The sequence below is a fragment of the Cajanus cajan genome, chromosome 1, assembly GCF_000230855.2.
Source record: "Cajanus cajan strain Asha chromosome 1, NIPB_CcT2T_4, whole genome shotgun sequence".
Taxonomy (NCBI): domain Eukaryota; kingdom Viridiplantae; phylum Streptophyta; class Magnoliopsida; order Fabales; family Fabaceae; genus Cajanus; species Cajanus cajan.
In genome coordinates this window covers 11,791,029-11,810,805 of record NC_138517.1, presented here as the reverse complement: position 1 = coordinate 11,810,805, position 19,777 = coordinate 11,791,029, and the positions used below count along the sequence as shown (strand labels likewise).

General features: G+C 34.5%; 1 pseudogene; it reads right to left on the bottom strand.

Moving 5' to 3' along the window:
• Positions 1 to 5,573: 5,573 nt before the first annotated feature.
• On the bottom strand, positions 5,574 to 13,232 carry LOC145958261 (uncharacterized; annotated as a pseudogene).
• Positions 13,233 to 19,777: the final 6,545 nt, after the last annotated feature.

Here is a 19,777-nt window from a genome sequence, read left to right as displayed (position 1 = left end):
GGGATGGACTTTCTCGGCCCATTCCCCAAAGCCAAGGGTCAATGCAAATTCTTGTTGGTAGCAGTCGATTACTTCACAAAGTGGATAGAGGCCGAGCCACTTGCCACCATTACGGCGAATAATGTTCAGAAGTTTCTTTGGAAGAACATTATTACGCGTTTCGGAATACCATACGCCATCATCACTGATAATGGACTTCAATTTACAGATCAAAAACTCAACAAGTTTATGACCGACTTGGGTATTCGACATCGATTCACCTCAGTCGAACACCCACAATCAAATGGGCAGGCCGAAGCAGCGAATAAGGTTATTCTTAGTGAGTTGAAGAAACGCCTGGGGGATGCAAAAGGAGCTTGGGCTGAAGAGCTGCTTGAGGTCCTATGGGCCTATCGGTGCACCCCTCAATCAACAACAAAAGAAACTCCGTTTCGGCTAACGTATGGTACGAATGCTATGATTCCCGTTGAAGTTGGAGAGCCATCGTTTCGGAGGCAATACTTCAATGAAGACAGCAATGAGGCGTCCCTCCGGGCCGAAATAGACATGGTCGATGAAGTTCGTACCCAAGCTCAGATCATGGTGGAAGCTTGCAAATAACGAATGGCTAGACGATTTAACTCAACACTTGTCAAGAGGGAGTTTCATGAGGGAGACCTCGTATGGAGAGTTCAAGGGTCGGCAAGACGCAATCCTCGGGAAGGCAAGCTGGCGGCTAACTGGGACGGTCCGTTTCGTGTTCGCCATAACCTTGACAACGACGCATATAAGCTCAAGGAACTTTTGGGCAAGGTCGTTCCAAGAACGTGGAACTCGTCTCACTTGAAAATGTATTTTAGCTAGGTTTTTGAGTTCAATATTGTAATCACAATATACTTTCTCGGTGCACTCTTTTCCTTGATCGGTCTTTTCTCCCCTTACAAAAAAGTGAAAAGGGGTTTTGGCCGACAAGGTTTTTAACGAGGCACCCATTAATGAGAAGCAGTTTAACACAATACGTTTTGTCTTCCACTTGATATATTAACAGCAATAAGGCTTCCCTCCCGAATGACCCCATTCGGCCAAGGATGTGCCTTCGGAAATCGCGCAATAAGGCTTCCCTCCCGAATGACCCCATTCGGCCAAGGATGTGCCTCAAGATAGTCCGACGTAACTCGTTCGGTTTTGCATCAAAAGCAATCAATTCCGAAGTCCCTTTCGGCTTTGATTCAAAAAGCCTTCAAGCCCGACGTAACTCGTTCGGTTTTGCATCAAAAGCAGTCAATACCGAAAACCCATTCGGCCTTGATTCAAAAAGCCTTCAAGCCCGACGTAACTCGTTCGGTTTTGCATCAAAAGCAATCAATTCCGAAGTCCCCTTCGGCCCTTATTCAAAAAACCTTCAAGTCTAACATAACTCGTTCGGGTTTACGTCAACATCAATCCATTCTGAAGAAACCCTTCGGTTTCTTAATTCGACAAATCATGTACGGATGAAATCGTTCGTATATTGCTCAAGCAATCAGTTCGTTCGGCTTTGACTCAAATAATCAACATTCAAAGTACTTAGACAACTCATTGGTCAACTCTGAAATCTCTTCATTAACAAAAAACATAGGCTCTATCGGCCAAATTTTACAACCAAAGTCAAAAACCTACAATTAAAAACAAGCATGTTGAAAAGGCTCTATCGGCCTGGCTTACAAAAAAGAACAAGTTTCCTACAAGACTACTCTTCGGCATTGTTATCAGCATTCTTTTGCACCTCCGGCTCGTCCTCCTGATCCGGTTGTGCATCCTGCTGGATTTTAGTCTCACCATCCGAAGCGACATGAGTCTCCTCATCTTCGATGTCATCATCGTTCAGCGCATCGCTGTCAGGGATGGCCCCCTCGGGGATATCTTGAAAGGACATGAAAGACCCTTGGTAGAAGTCTTTTGACATGTCAAACTCAAAACCCTCTTTGAAACGGCCGAAGTGTTGTGCTTGCCGAAGGGCATGGCGGAATCCAGCTTCATGTTGGGCCACAATACGATCCTTGGCTTGCTCCTTCACCCTTTCCAGCTCCGCCTTGGCTTCCTCCAATCGGCGCTTCTCTTCATTCGCAGCTTTTTGCATGTCCAGCCGAAGAGTATCATTATTGCGCCGTTGTACATCTAGTTCGGCCGCGAGTTGCCGATTCCTCTCTAGAGCTTCCTCGGCAGTCGCCACAGCCTCGGCCATTGCCCTATCGGCATTCTCAACTCGTTCTCGTAGTTGCATCAACTCACCAATTGGCTCCATGGCGAGATGGTGCGCGAGTGCCAGTGACCGAGATTGCACCTCGCAAAAATACTTCCACTTGGCCGCAGCATCGAACTGGTTTAGAAACTCTCGGCCATGATCCGAGATGACGTTTGGCTGAACCAGCGATTCGGCGGTAACGTCTTCGCTCAAGAAGGCCCTTGACATTAGCATGGGGGGCACGCATATAATTGTCCCTCCAGGAGAAGACACCGACTGTTTAGACTTCTTGGGCTTCTCCGGCCTCTCTTCGGCAGTTTTTCATTTCGGTCCTTCGTGAGCAACCTCCTTCCCTTTCTTCACCTTCTTGCGTTTCCGATCTGGAGTAGGCGGGGTTCGATCTTCGCGCGTCGGGCGTGGCGTTTGGGCAATCGCCGAACTACCCACAGCCCCCGAAGCCTTAGCTTGTTGAATCCGACCGGCCAGGAGGTCGCGGATGTTGAAGTCGTCAGCTCCACTTTTCACCATGATTCCTGCATAAGTAACCAAGTGAACATCAATATGAATTTAGTTTAAGGCTGAAACGGGAATGTTACGTACCTATTAAGTCACTCTCCCATTTGGGAGATTCAACCACGTTTATTAATGACCTCGTCGGCAAACGCCGAGGAAGTCGAAGTAAAAACTGCAAATCCCGTTGCTCTTCGGCTGTGAGAAGCTCATCCGGCACTACGTCATACGGACGAGGGGCGCGTGTCCAGTTCAAGGGGAAAAAACTTCGACCATCGGCCCCGAAGAAGAAACGTCTTCCGTTCGGACGGATAGTCACTCGAAAAAATCCCGCTTTAAAATTCTTATAAGATGAAGTAAAACTATCCAAGAGTAGCCGAGTTCCCATCCGGCTAAGAGATAACCATTTGGCCAAGTCTGAAGGACGAGACGAATAAAAAGAGAGAAAAAGTAAAGGCGAAGGCCTAATGTTTACACACACGCATAGATGTTTGAAACCTTGAAGTTGAGCCCAGCTATTCGGGTGTAGTTGGGTCGGCGCCACATTCAAAACTCGAAGCACTCCCATGGTAAATTCGTCAAAAGGCAACTTCACCTTTAAGTCTCGGAGAAGACAGTCATACATGTAGAACGAGGCCATCCTCTCGTCTTGCTTATCCAAACATACCGTGTCCGGATTTGGAAAAGCGTCATTTTGGCATGCACGAACTCGGATCGGATACGGCTCCTCTCGAGCATCAAAGGTCAAACATTTTGTATATTACAGCAAATTCGTGATCATGCTAGTATCTCGGTACCGGGAATGGTACGAAGTCACTTCTCCATTTACCCATTCGTACCCAGGTACTCCCGATGGTCCATACCTCTGCCGATTCGAGACACGTCTGGCTCTGGTCGGCACCTCTTCACTCCCACTAGTTGAAGCCTCTTCGGCCGTACTTGCATTTTCGCTAGACCTATCCGCGTTCGGCCCAAAAGCCATAGACGACGACCCCTCGGATGACGATGACCGAGCCACACTAGCCGAAGAGCTCTCGGAAGAAGTAGCCATCCAAATAAACTTACCAAAAATCCAAGTTTGAAAGTCACTCGGCTCGTGTTGCTAAAACCTTGAACTTGCTCGGATAACCCTGTTCGGCTGAGAACGATACGTGTGGGAGGCCCTACCACGCATCACTATATATAGCGAAGGAAAAGGGCGGGAAAATTCAAAATTGAGAAAAGGTGTAACTGCTTGATCTTCAAAATCCAACGATGCAGATCCATCCAACTTTTCGACTTCCTCCACAACTGCACTTAATTTTTGTACCCTTACAAAAGGTACCCCTTCCGCAAGGCTAGGGGGCAAGTGTACTAGTAAGGCCATTCGGCCACCTGGTTCGGCCATTCGGCCACCTGATAGCCGATACCCAATCGGCACCCGAATGACCGAACCAGGTGGTCGATTGCCGTTCGGCTACCAGATGATCTATGAACTCAGATTCCTACTAATAAAGAGGCAAGAATTTACCCATAATTAAGGATTAAGAGTTAATCATACCCATAAGCCGATTAGAGGCGTATTACCTAATCTGGTAATCTTGTTGCAGGGCCCATGGAAATCCGGGCCCATAAATGTCAGTATAAATAGCTCTTGTCACGAGGTAACGTCACTGTTCATTAATTGCTCTAGATATTCGTGCTTGTCCTGACTTGAGCGTTGGAGTGCCTTTTGCAGGTACCAACCCCTTCACTCGCATTGGATTAGAGCACTCGTTCGGCCCTCAGATTACGAGAAGGTTATAGGTGTATCCTTTCGACAGGTACACATATAATTAAGGGTGTTCATTAATCTACAAGGACCCTAACTTGTAAAGCACATCCAATGAATTCAATTATCATCTAGATCATTAATTTTACCAAATAAATATAACAATCACATTTATAAATCAATATAAAATTCAATTGAATCATTAATTTTACAAAATAATTATAATGGTTCATTCTTTTTCTACTAAAATTTTCTTACAGTTTTGTCACAAAATATTTCAATAATTAAAGTGGTCCAACAAAAATCTCTGAAGGACTAGTATGTTAGACATTGTAATTTAAGGATGCATTTTTGCTTATCTACACTAGTCTTACAAAAAGGAGAGGAATTTTATTAGGAAATAGTATTGAGGGAAATCATTAAACAATAAACATTAAGGTGAGTGAAGCTAACATCGGAACTTGAAGAATTATCTTTAATTTTACTAATTGGTACAATAATAAAATATTTATTAAATTTTATTTGAGACTTTGTGAGGATGTTGGTCTGGTTTCATCCTTATCAAATTTCATAGGGATTTCTGTTTCCCATGCAAAAACAACTCAAATGACTTCTCTCTTTCGGAATATGTACGAGTAGGTGCATTCCTATACTTTCTGTTTTGCCTGAAATACCAAAAGTCAACCCAAGATTAAGAACCTTAACTGAAGCAACTAAATATAACTGCCATAAACATGAGAAAATTAAAATCTAGAATTAAATGATTAACAAGACTACATCAAGATAAACTATGTATTCCTAAATATTAAACTACAAACATTGATTCCCATTCATATCAAAAGACATATTTTAAGCAAGTCTATGCATGAGTTTGCGGTTAATTCTTATATACAACAATGCTATCCAGTTCCCACAACTAGCAGTTGTGTGTATGCAATCACTACAAAAAAATCAAGTTTTAGATACCACCAAAATCGGTCGCTATTTAGGTAAATTCAGTCGCTATTTCATTCAGCGACCGAAATAGCGACCGAAAAATTCCGTCGCTAAAACCCTGGTCGCTATTTCAAATAGCGACCGAAATTTTTTCCGTCGCAATTTAGCGACCGAAAAATCAGTCGCTAGACAATACAAATCCGTCGCTAAAATTTTGGTCTCCTAACTTCTGGAGACCAATTTTGCGACCGAATTTTTTGGTAGCAATTTCCGTCGCTATTTTTTGTATTTATTTAATAAAAACATTTTATGAATCAGTCGCTAATTCGGTCGCTAAATAATTGATGTAGCTACGGATAAAATCAGTCGCTATTTCGGTCGCTAAAAACTAATGTAGCTAAGGATAAAATCGGTCACTATTTCGGTCGCTAAAAACTGATATAGCTACGGATAAAATCGGTCGCTATTTCGGTCGCTAAAAAACTGATGTAGCTACGGATAGAATTGGTCGCTATTTCGGTCGCTAAAACACTGATATAGCTACAAATAGAATCAGTCGCTGTTTCGGTCGCTAATAGCTTGAATTAGCTACAAATTATTTTAGTCGCTATTTCGGTCGCTAAAATATATCAGTATTTTTAAATTCTTTTTTAATTATTAATTTATACCTGTTAACGAATATGAAATTAACAATATATTTATTACACAATTTATAATAATAAACTAGAACATACTAAAAGACATAATCTTATCGATGAAAATTTATATTATAGTGAAAACTAAATAAAATATAAGTATGTCAATATAGTATGCTAAAAACACAATAATAACATAAAACGTTTAAACTTCAACAAAGTAATAGTGAAATACAATAAAATATCCTAAAACAAGTAAAATAAAGAAGCTTAATTAAGGGTCTTCTGCTATGTCATCAGGAGCATCATCAACAGCATGGTCAGGATCATCTGGGGTAGTACTCAGTGCATGAGGGGTTGGCCTTAAAGGGTCAATGTTGAGATGACGTAGTATATACTGCATCTGCTCATCATGCTGTCGTATATGCTCTTCCAATGCTTTTTCCTTTGCTTCCTTTGCAGCAAGCTCAGCATTTAATTTAGTTATCCTATTTTGCATTTCTTCAATCACCCCTGCAGTGACTGGTGATGGCTGTGACCTAGAAGATTGTGGAAGTGTTGAGCGAATGAAATCATCGGTCAATCCAGCAAGCCCATACAAGTTCCCCTTCGGATTCTTTTTAACCACCTGCAAATAAACTTCATTATCACTAATACAAGTAGAAGCAGAGCCCTCTGTGTCATCCTGTGTAGCTTGTTGCTTGACTTCAATTAGACGCTCGTTATATTTCTCCTAAAAAAAATAAAAAATATTATTTCAACAAAAATTTTAAGACAATATATTCTTTGATTTTAATTCAGCAAATAATTGTTATTTTACAGCAAATAATTCAGCAAATAATTCATCCTAGTCAACGTCATGATATTTTCTACAGGATTAACCAATCACACAATATATATCCTTAAAGCAAATAATGGTCTTTAAAGGAATCTGACAAAATACATATTTGCTATGTGTTTCTTTTGCTGTTTGCTTCCAACTGCAGATATTATCACTGTCACTGCTACCAATTGTGTGGTCAATGGCAAATTTCAATTCATATTAATCACCACTGTAGATTTGTTTTTCTAAAGTAATTTCTTATATGTGGCCCAGATTTGGATGTTAGTAATACTATGGAGGAAGCAAAAAGCAGATGGCTTCGTCCCAATGAGATTCATGCCATACTCTGTAATCACAAATATTTCAAGATCCATGCCAAGCCGGTGCATTTGCCCGAAAGTAATCATATGCAGCTAATAACAGCAAATTTACATTTTTAATTAGATATGCATTATCGTATAGATTGTTTCTCATATTTGTTCTTGTCTTTTTCAACTTATATTTCTTAATTTCCATGAAACATTTTGGTTTTCTTGCTCCTGAGCATTTCATGTTTTGTAGACTGTTATAAATATTGTAAACATGTAGATCCTTCAGTTCTTGTTGAAGCATGTCTTAACTAAAATTAAAATATGTAAAAGAAGAAAAGTTTATATGCAAATATATGCATTTTTCAAGTGTATATGTTGTGAATATTATGACTATAAAGCAATATAAAACCTCTATAATTGATTCTTGGCATTCTTCCTTCGCAGATCTATTAAATGGGATTTTAATTTAAGTAGTATTTTTGCATCTAACTGACAAAGTGTTTGCAGTATTGAGAATTATATGATGTCCAACAGGATTCCAATCATCAGTGCTAATGTTATATTATAATTTTGTTTGTAAAACAGGTGGTACTATTGTACTATTTGACCGCAAGATGCTTAGGAATTTTAGAAAAGATGGGCACAATTGGAAAAAGAAAAGTGATGGGAAAACTGTTAAAGAAGCCCATGAACACTTAAAAGTGAGGGTTTTCATTTAATTGGTGTTTATTTGAAGTTTTGTGTTAGCAAGTACCCCATTGAATATAGATTCTTGAACATGTATCCAGAGGGGGTTTTTAATGGTTTCTCCTATATTGAATTTGATCTTTTTAATGGTTTTGCACTTTTGCCTACTTTAGTAAAATTGGTCTTTTTTAATAGTCTGCAATGATTTGTTATGCCTTTCCTTGATCCCAATTGATTGGACTGTCTAAATAGTTTCACAAAATCTTTGGTTTAGAGTGGCCAATGGCACCAGTTGATCAAATGTAGTGTTTAGTTTAGCAAGATAAGCTAGCTTTTAGCTTATTTGACTAGCTTAAAAGCTTGTTTGGCCAAAGTAGAATTGTTTGGTAAATGAGTTTATTTCACTAGCTTGTAGCATTTTTTTAAACACTACTTTGCTAATTCGGTCTCTAAATAGCGACCGATAAAATTCGGTCGCTAATTTCGGTCGCTATTTTGTATTTTTCTTGTAGTGGCATATTAAGCTAAAACAAGAGCAACCATTTAATAAGAATTGTACCACCATTTGAACTTGTCAAAAGTCACTATTTATATAAAATATATTGAATTTAAAGTGCAGGTTATAGCACTGCTACATCAGCAATTTTGCTTTTACCATACGGTATTTTGACAGGGTTGTAGCTTCATGGTTAAAATTCATCATCTTTCACTTTTTTCCTTGCAAAAAACCTTTCTTTTTATACACGAATTACAGATTATTTCAAGAGCCTCACATTTCAAAGACTTTCCATCTCTCTTTTAAAATTTACTATTCTCTCCTTTACCACCGATGATATTTCCCTAAATAGCAAATTCTGGAAATAATCATTAGATTAATCAATCGTTGTAAAATTTTGGACAAATAATTGCAATTCCGGATGAAGCCTAATACATGTGTGATCATGTTAGTTTTACTGTTAATTTAATATTCTTTCAACGAATTTCAGTTGATTTTATTAAACTAGTTTGATACTTGTGTGTTATTGTGAGCTTGTTGCCATCAGGATATATTAGGCTTTGCTCTCTCCCTGTAATCTGGTTGGACTCATCAAATTTTGTGCATGCTTATGCTTTCCAAGTCCACACATTATAAAATAACAGGCAAAGGGAACTAATGCTGGATTCTGTATTTGTCCATGAAACTGTAAATCAATAAACAGACATTAGTTTGTAAAGCCACACTAACTAATGTGTAGTCTGGGTTTGGTATCTTCTTCCCAAAACATAATTAACATAAAATGCAAACCTTGTACCTTAAATTAAAAACAAAGACACAAACTATGGAAACAGTACAGGGAAGAAATCAGTCCTACTTGTAGTTCTGTTGGTTGGTGGTGGTGAATATATTATAAGCTTGCATATAAGGAGTTCAACCATTTGTCTATACATATGGAGATCAAGGTTTTCCACATTTGGTATATCACTTGCACCAAAGAATTTTACTCTGGCAGAGGAACCTAGTTCAACATTACAAAATGCATCAGAAGATTTATCACAGAAATGAACACGCTTAGTTCATTCAAGAATTAACAAGTCCAAAACAGAAATGCTACCCCTCTATAATATGTTACTTGACATTCAAAGTTTGTTCTTGTTGAGACTCACAAAACAGAACAAGTTTCTGTAAACTTATTTGGGTGGAAACAAAATGTGAAGGGGGAATTTCCATGAGAAAATTGCAGAATGTTGATCTCTTAGCTCACATGGATAACTAACAATACACATGTAGAAACAACCAAACTGCATCACATAAACAATATGAACATTTATACATAGAAATAATTTACTTTTTGTATTCACTCATTACAAACTTCAAATTCAATATCCAACTCACTCATAGAGCACAAAGAATCAACTTTCGTTTTCTTCTTGAAGGATCAATTGATACAAAAATAGAACACAAGCACATCATTACCCTTTCATGTTCCAACTCTTAAAATTAAAAAACAAAAGAAATACATAAAAGAAACTCTCCCAAATCTAGAAGCCATGATCATTTTGTAATTTGACAAGGTTCATCTACTTCATTATTGTCCCAGTATAGAATGATAGAAAAAGAAAACTAATAAAAGTAGAAACTGATCTAATTGAAAATTTTCACCCTTGGGCTTTGGGCCCCTTCATATTTGGAAAATAGGCCCAAATGTATAAGTTATTATGTATTATTTAACCAAGTGAGAAAGGTCAAATTAGAGTTGAGAGTGAGAGACTCGTTATTGAGAGAGAACAGTTGCAAACAAATATAGAGAAGAGAAGAGAAAATCATAGTGCAGTTTGCATATCCATTGGATGAAGCACATTAGATGGAACTAGAATGAAAATAAATTGAAATAACCATTTGGCAGATTAGAGAAGCCGACTGGCGACTCATTGGAACACATTTGCATATATAAGTGATTGAAAGTAGGTTACGTATAGTTAATATGAATCAAGAGAATTAATGACTAACTATTTTTTGTCACAAATCAAATGACCTAGTTATTCTATAGTAACTAGAAAGCATCTCACCTGATTTAACACTTACAATAAGCCTTTAGCAATCATTTCTCGGAGAAGTTCCTCTGCCTTATCATTCTCGTCTTTTTCAAATAGAGCAGAAATAATTATTTCAAAAGTTATAGCATTAGGGATGCAACCTTTCTCTTCCATTTTTGACTGCAAGGCCAATGCTTCATCAAACAACCCCACTTTACAAAGTCCATTGATCATAACATTATATGTCACGACATCCAGATGATGGCCTTTAATCAAAAGATACTGAAAAGCTTCTTGTGCTTTCTCAAGTCTTTCACCAACTAACCATTTTCTTGAATAATGCAATTGCTCTGTCTAGATGACCATTTTTGCATAAAGCATCCAATAAGGAATTGTAGGTAATTATATTGGCAGGTTGACCTCTATCATGCATCTCATCAACAAGATTCCAAACATCAGCTATCCTTCCCGATTTGCACAGACCATCAACAAGTGAAGTATAAGTTACAGTATTAGGAATTATATTTTTGCATTGCATTCTTTCAAAAAGATTGATGGCTTCATCTATCATTTTCTTCTTACATAATCCATCAATCATGATAGTATAGCTATAAACATCAGGTGCCACTCCTATTTGGGACATAGAGTTGAATACATGCTTTGCTTTTTTCACTTCATTAACCATGCAGTATCCGTCCATTAATGTATTATAAGTGATAAAATTAGGTTCCACACCTGCTTTTACCATCGAAGCTATCACAATTTTAGCTTCTTTTATCTTTCCTTCCTTACATGACGCATCAACCAATATGTTAAAGGTATAAATATTTGGGTTGATGTTTTTTAATTTCATATCATTTAACAAAGCAATTGCTTCTTTGAAATGACCCATAATGCAAAAGCCATACATTAAACTACTGAAAGTGACAACATCTGGAGAAATCTTTTTGACAAGCATTTCAGAATACAAATTACAGGCATCAGCAACAAGTTTATTTTTGCATAAGCAGTCAATGATTGTGCTATACATTACCACATCAGGCCTAATTGAATGCCCTTCAATCCTGTTGAGCAACTGTATGGCAGCCTTTGTTTCTCCTAATTTACAAAGACCATTGATCAAAGTCCCATAACTAACATGGTCCAACTGAAATCCTTGAGCTTTAACGCAATCATGAAAGTGCAGTGCTTTCCTAAGCTAACCACAAAGACATAAACCTTTGATAAGTGTTGTGAGGGTTATTGTATCTGGCTTATATCCCATTTTGAGAATCTTGGCGAACACAGAAAAGGCAAAATTGATGTGACCGAGGTGGCAGAAGCAGTTGATGAGGATGTTCAAAGTAACAATATTTGGTGTAATACCTTTGAATTCCAATTGTTTGGAAAGGGAAATAGCAGTTGGGTAATGGTTCATCTTGACAAGGGATCCCAAAATGTGGCCAAAATGGAAGATGGGTGGGGAAGGATGCATATGGAGCATGCGATTGAATGAGGCAACGGCATCGTCGTGATTGAGAGATTGAGAGTGGAAGCTTGCATTTGCATAAAAAAGAAGAAACTTTGGAAACCTAAACCTTAATACTGACAAAGACATTGAAGTCCTATTTGGGAAGATGTGGGATTTGAAGGAAGCCAGGAAGGGTTTGCAGTGAACTCGTACAGAAACTGTAATAGCTATTTAACTGTCATATCTTTGTTCAACAACTTAGAAAGAAAAAATAGCCGCTGATTTATGAAGGACAACAACATTCATATTGACGCAGTTTGATTCGGTTTTCTAACTGTTGAATATACGCCTTACAGATACTTTCATATTATATTAGTTTAAATAGAAACACGATTTATATAATTAAAATTTAGAAAAAAAGTTGTTCACCTAGTTTTTAAAATCTACTCATTTCTTCTATGATAACATGTGAAAAAGAAAAAGAAAATAGAAGTGAATTTGAGAATACACTAATATGTGTTTATTTTTTTATTTCTGCATTATGTTCATGATTCTTTAATTTTTTTTGTTAAAAAAATCTCACCCCGTTAGTTATGATATGTTTCTGAATATTTTTTTTTTTTGAAAAAAGTATATCTCTATGTCTGGACTACATACTCATTTAGTGACTTTTTTCTTTTTTTAATTTTGTTGGTATTTTACATGTGAAGGAGTTAAAAATAGAGAATTGTGACTTGTGAGTATGATAAGCCTAATATAGGATGTCTGCATCTCTTGGTTCATTTTGTTGAAAAAGTAACTACACCGTTGTAGGATGAACTAAGTAAACCAAATAGCATAAAAAAAAGAAGGAAGATATTGGGGCATGGGTAGTGATACTTCATGTGGTTAAGGGTAGTGTTTTGTAATACACTACTACAGTTTTTAATGAATAAAGTACACACTGTTATTTTGAATAATTCTTTTTTATTAATAATGTATAATTATTGTTATTTTATAAAGAGGTATATGTGTTATTTAAATAAATAAATAAGAGAGATTAGTGTATTCACTTAAAAAATTAGAGGGAATGTGTGAGTAATATAAAATAACTTTAGGAAAGATACAATAAAACTATTTTTAATTATTGATAATTTAAAAATTACATAATTTAATTATTTTTTGTCTAATAAAAAGGTATAACTCATTCTTACTAGATTAATGTTATCAGGATAGAATAGTACTTTTAGTCACAACTTCATGCTTAAATTGAAGATCAAACCATGATTTATAGTTAAAGAACATATGTCATGTATATTATGTTCAATATTTGGTTCAATAGTTGATTGTGTGTATGATTAAATATTTTATAAAAAAAATTAATAAGTCATTAATTTAAGTAAAATTAGATTCAATTTTTAAAAAACAATATGATCTCATGATTGGATATTATGAATAAAAAAAATGTAATTGAAATATGAGATTTTAACAAAAATGGAGAGTTGAAGTTTTTAGTGATAATCATCCATAAAATCAATAAATACTTCACATTAATAACGTGTATATATATATATATATATATATATATATATATATATAAAAGAAGGGATTCGTATATTCTATGAATAAATTTACGTAAATTTTCATTAAATTTCAATGATCCAACCGTTGAATTTAAAGTTCTTAATGCATAGTTCAAGTCTACAAATTTTGAAAATTATTTGATACTTCATTTTATTACTTCAAATCAACGTATAAAATGATTTTATGATTATCCGACCATTTAAATCAATGAAATGAAGTATCAAATAATTTTCAAATTTTTTAAAGAGTTGTAGACTTGATCTATACATTAAGAACTTTAAATTCAACCGTTGAATCATTAAAATTTAATGTAAAACATGAGTTATTGAATGTGATAAGTTTAGATAAATTTATTCATGAAGTAAACGAATTTTTTTTATAGAGTAAAATCCTCATAAATGACACTTTTGATGTATTGTTTATCCACAATAGATTTTGTCATTTACAAGCTTACAACATAATAATAAAATCATGATCAAAGCATAGAAGACACGAGCCAAATTATGAATTTAACACCATAACGGATGCATGAGAACAAATATATTTACCAAACCAAACAAATCATAGATAAGTACTAACACTAAACACATTTATTCGAAGGATTAACATATTTTTTAATATTTATAGTTTTATTACTTATCTTATTTTATAGTTTTTATAGTTTAAAACATTTTTTTTATTCTTTATATTTATCCTTTTCAATATTTTTTAGTTCATATAATTTAAGGTAAATCTTTTTAATCCATATTGATGATTATTTTCTAATGTTTTGTTGACGTGGCTAAAGTTTTCAATTTTGTGAGAATAAAAAAAAAGTGTCTCAATAATTGACGTCAGAGGTGAAGGTATATACGAAAGTGACATGAAGTATCGAGAAATCTAATTTAGAGTAATGCTAACAAAATAAAATTGACATCAGAGACACAATTGAATTAGTGCCTATAGTTAAAGGTAGATCTTTTTAGTTCATATCGTTAATTTTTTTTATAACTTTGTGTTGATGTAATAAAAATCTTTAATTTTGTGAGAATAAAAAAGTGTTTTAACTATGCATGTTACATGTGTGGTACAAAAGAGACATGGAGTATCAAGAGATCTAATTTAGAATAACTCTAACAAAATAAAATTGACATCAAATACACAAAATTAAATTAATATCTTGGTTACATCAACACGAAAAGGATAACATTACAACAACAAAAAAATTTAATGACAAAGATTAAAATATTAAAAAAACTACAAGTATAGAGACTTAAAAGTATAGGGACTAAAAGATAATGTAAGTGATATTATAGAGACTAAATAATATTTTAACATATTTTAAATTATAGAAACTAAAAAGATAAAATAAAGTGAAACTATAAAAATAAGAAGACATTTCAACCAATTTTTAATCTACCAGACTAGCAAATTTACATAAATACACTTTCTGTATTATGTCATGTATAAAAAAATTGGAGTTAATAAAGTCCTTTTAATAACTACTATACATACTAGAAAAAAGAGACACTCTCTAGTTATAAAAAATAAAATAATGAGTGATTATTTAGTGAGATTTGGAAACCAAACATCTTTGAAGTAGAAAAAAGACATAATAAATAAATAGATTAAAGATAATGAAAGAGAATGTGATTTAGAGTTAGTTATAAGGATAAATTAGCCTAAAATTTATGTATATAAAAATAGGGTATCTCTTTTATTAATAATATAAATATAAATGGAATAGGTAAATTTATATAATTAGATTTCTCTATATTTTATCACATGTAAAAGTTGAGGTTACTAAAATCTTTTTGGTAACTTTTTCTCTTTAGTTTTTTTTAAAATTTTTTAATTAAATTTTTTTGTTGAAACCCTAACGAAATTATAATAAGAAGGAATATTTTATTTTTTAATTAAATCTTTAATCTAAACTCTAATGTCACCAAATTTCTTTTCTAAAACTTAAAAATACCACATAATAAAAATAATCACTCCCTATATATTAGATACAAACATCTATCTTGTGCAAGAATATTTTTATAGATTTTTCTTCAAAGGTTTATAAGAATTTTTTAACTTTTATTTAATTTAATTTTTATTTTTTATAATTATTTATAAATTAAATATTAATATTTTAAAATAAATTAGCAATAAATAAAAATAATTTTTTTTATATGTAATCATACTTTAATCTATCATATAATTACATAAGTAATTTGTCTTACATGGGATAGAAATATATATCTAGAAAAAAAGACATTTTTATTTAGAAGTCCAATTCTAATATATAAATTTTTAAATAATGTTTATTTCATAAGTAATAGGAAAAGAAAAATAATTGTACGTAAGCATGAATTACTTATTAATTATGAGAAGAAAAGAAATTGAAAAAATACATTTTATGATTGTGACCGATTACAAATCAACTTTTATTTGTATAAAAATCTCTTAAAATTAAATTTTTTTTATCACTTTTTAAAGCCTAAACATTCTTCCCAATCTTGTCAGGAAAAAACCAATTAAAGTTTATTTTTTTTTAGCTCCAATTAATCTTCTTGTTAGTTTATGCCGGATATGTCCATCTCTGTCAAATATATATGTATAAATTAAATCAGTAAAGTAAAACATTCCAAGAGCAATTCATGTATGTGTATATATATATATATATATATATATATATATATATATATATATTGCCATTATGCGGTGTTGTTATTACCGCTATGCAGTACTGTACTCCATGCTGATAGGAGTTGTTGTAGGCCGTAAGGCTGAACTGTTGATCACTAGAATTAGAGGAAATATTTTTCGAAATTCCTCATCCCATTGTGTGGATTGAGTGGCTGTGGTGCTCTTAGAGCCTAATTTGTTGAAAACCCTCCTTGGAAAGCTGACCCTTGGAGAGGTAACTAGCTCTTCTCCTCTAAGTTCTTAGTGGTCCCGTGTGTGGGTAAGGTCGAGGTACACGTGTATAAAGCAACCACGGTATAGGGGTCAGGTCGAGCTATACCGATTACAAGCGACCAATACTAACTAATATGCGTGACGACGCATGGTGTGTTTACTGCTGTTATTGCTAATTGATGTGAGATGTGTGCTGTGATATACTATAAACTGATGTTGTTAAGCTGGTTGATGTGTTGATAGCTGTAGTTGTTCACCATTCATATTTTTATATATGTATGTTGATTCTTTTCACTAGCTTACCCTTTGTTATTTTCCATGTGGTTTGGACTGCGATGATCATACTATGTATGGGAGCAGAGCAGGGCTAGATTAGTGTGATGAGGAGAGTCTGACTGACAGATGGCGTTTGATTTTATCGTTGTATTTAGCTACTTAGTTTAGCATTGCTGGATGTATTTTGTGTAACACCCCAATTTTCAAAAAGGTTATTATTATTATTATTATTATTATTATTATTATTAGATGGTATTTGGTCATAATTATTTTAATAATTATAGAGGAATATTATTTTGTACGTTTTAAATAATTATTATTTTGGACAATTATTTTGTACGTATTAAATAAGTATTTTTATTAGCATTTTTAAATAAATATTTATATGTTTTAAGAGTAGGTTGATTTTATATGATATTTTGTTATTGAAATTATATTATTATATTTAGGGTCAGAAATATATTATTATTATAGAGAAAAAATATTTTATAATATACATGTATTTATTTTATTTAATTATTTTGAGGAAAATTAGAAGTAGGTTAGAAGAGAAGGAAAATGGGTTGGGTTGACCCAGTCCAATGGATTAATTTTAAGAAAGGAGTCAGGTGGTGTTAACCCTATCTGCCTCATTTGCGTTCTGAAGGGTTAGGGAAAAAAGAGAGGAGAAATAAAGAGCTCTAAGGAAGAGTACTCAGGAACGATCTTAGATCACACCAAGACCATTCATCTTCTGCTCATCCAGGTACGGGGGAGATGAGTTTCTTCATATGTGAATATAGGGGTGTTCGGGTAGTGAGGACAATCCCTAAGTCCCTCTAGGAACTCTATTTAAAATTCTGAACGATTATCTGTGCAATCGATGTTCTAAATTCTTAATTCATTTGGAAGAACTTATTTCTTGAATTGTCTTTGAATTCCATTGGGGCTTTCTTGTTAACTCTTTATCCTTAAATTTGATGACTTGAATTTTATGTGTTAAAAGAGTTTAGATTTTTTTTTGTGAAACCAATGGAAACCAATTTTTGAAGCTTGAGATGTGTATGGATTGATTTGGAACGTATGAAGAATATAAATGGAGTTAAACTGAACCAACGGGGTGTAGAAGTAGTGAAAATTGGTAGAAACCTTGTTGAAACTCGTAAAACGCAGGTTTAATTTCACAGAGGGGAGTCTGGGCAGAGATTTGGGCGTTCAGCGCCAGTTTTGGGCGTCGGGCGTCGGGACCCCGACATACGTTTGTAATTTTGCGATATCTTTCTGTGTAGTTATCCAAATCGAGTTCCGTTTGTTTTGTTAGAAACTAGACATCTGGGGATACCATTTAGACACAAGAATCGTGTAAAAATATTAATATTTGATCAAGTTATGTGAGTTGCAATTTGAGCCTTCCAATCTGTGTGCGAACCACAACATCAATTTTTGTGAGCCCTGAATGGTAATCTAAAAGACTTTATTAGGATTTGTGTTCTTCATGAAAGTTGTAGATATTGATGTTAGGATTCTAATGGAGTTGGGATCACTTAGAAAGGATATGTATATCTCGAGTTATGGTTAAATTATTAACTGAATGTCATAGATATTGTGATGTGTGTGAAGAATTATGTGAAATTTGTGGTCTATGATGTTGATAACTTAATGATAGGTACCTAGCATGTGAGGATGATATTGCATGGATTGTTATTGACATGTGATGATGTTATATAATGGAGATGCATTAATTATGAGTTACGTGGGATGCATGAGTTGCATGAGACTTATGAGTTGCATGTGGTGCTTGAGAAGCCAGACGTGGCTATATTGCATTGGACCCTGGGCCCAGAGAGGGGTTGAGACAGGGGGGCCATGACGGGAGGCATTCCATGCGTGGGCCGTTGGGTGTTTAACTGCGCAGCTCACTGGCCACAGAGGGTTTAACGGTGGGTGGATTGCCTTTGCACGGGCCGCTGGGTGTTTAACCGTGCAACATACCGGCCCTGGGAGGGTGTGACAACGGTATGCCCGCATTGGCAACAACTAAGGGAATTGACGAGGTACGCCCATTGTGCGGAGTGCCAAGTTGAGACTCTTAGGAGAGGAGATGTGTATGAGCATATAGTGAGCATGTGTATGAAAGCTTGTATGATTGAAAAAAAATGATGTTTGGTAATTATATGAGATGTATTTGTTGTTTATAGTTAATGATGATATTTTGGTGCACGGTGTGGGGTGGGAATTGGGTAGCTCTATGTTCATATATGATGTTATCTATCTCTCACCGTCCTGTTTTTATGTGGTTTTCTTTTAGGTGAAGATGAAGGCACTCATAGTGTTGAGTTCTAAAGGGAAAGGGTTTTGCTCTGATAGGATGTGACATTGGGGCATGAATTTAGGATGCTTTAGTTATGAATTGTTATTTGTCGTTTGAGGAGACTTATTTTTAGGAGTTTTATATTCACCTTATATTTGTAAATTCTGGATCCCTTTCATTTTTCTTTAGAGACCTTGATAATTTTCTTTTAAGAGTAAAACTTTATTATTATTATTATTATTATTATTATTATTTCTATTTATTTCAAGACTTGTGAACCTATGAGTTTTTATTAAAATATGTGGACCCTTCTTGATGTTATATTTATTGAATTATTCTTATTGTTGTTACTTATCTATTATGGGGTAGAAGGGTGTCACATTTTGTGCACTCTGACTCTAGCCAGATTTGGACCTTGTATATATATATATATTCTAGACATTATATATATATACTTGTTCGTTTCTGTGTGGTGTTCTGGTATACTATGCTATGTGTAGTGACCAGTCAGGTCGTTACATTTTATATATATTTTAGATATATACACAAACGTGTGACAATCTTTCAGTATCTTCTTTATACACGAAATCAGTCCTTGAAAAATAGTGTTAAAAACACAAGATAACAAAAGTTTAAGGATATTTGATTAGAGTTCACTCTTCTCTTTTTGAGTACATTTATAATTGCTTTACTTATAGTGTTACGCATGGTTGTCAGGCCACAAGGCTGAAATATTGGGTAAACTAGTTCAATTTAACTGTTCTCTACATCACATCATCTTGAACTACTTCCCAATTCACAATGATTTTCCAACTTGGATGTAACAAATTAAGTATGTGGTTGAATAGACTACTCTCAAGTACTTCTAACTCAAAAAAAAAAATGAATTTTTTTTATAAACTAAAATTAGGTAATGCGTGAATAAAAAATATGAGTTTGAAGA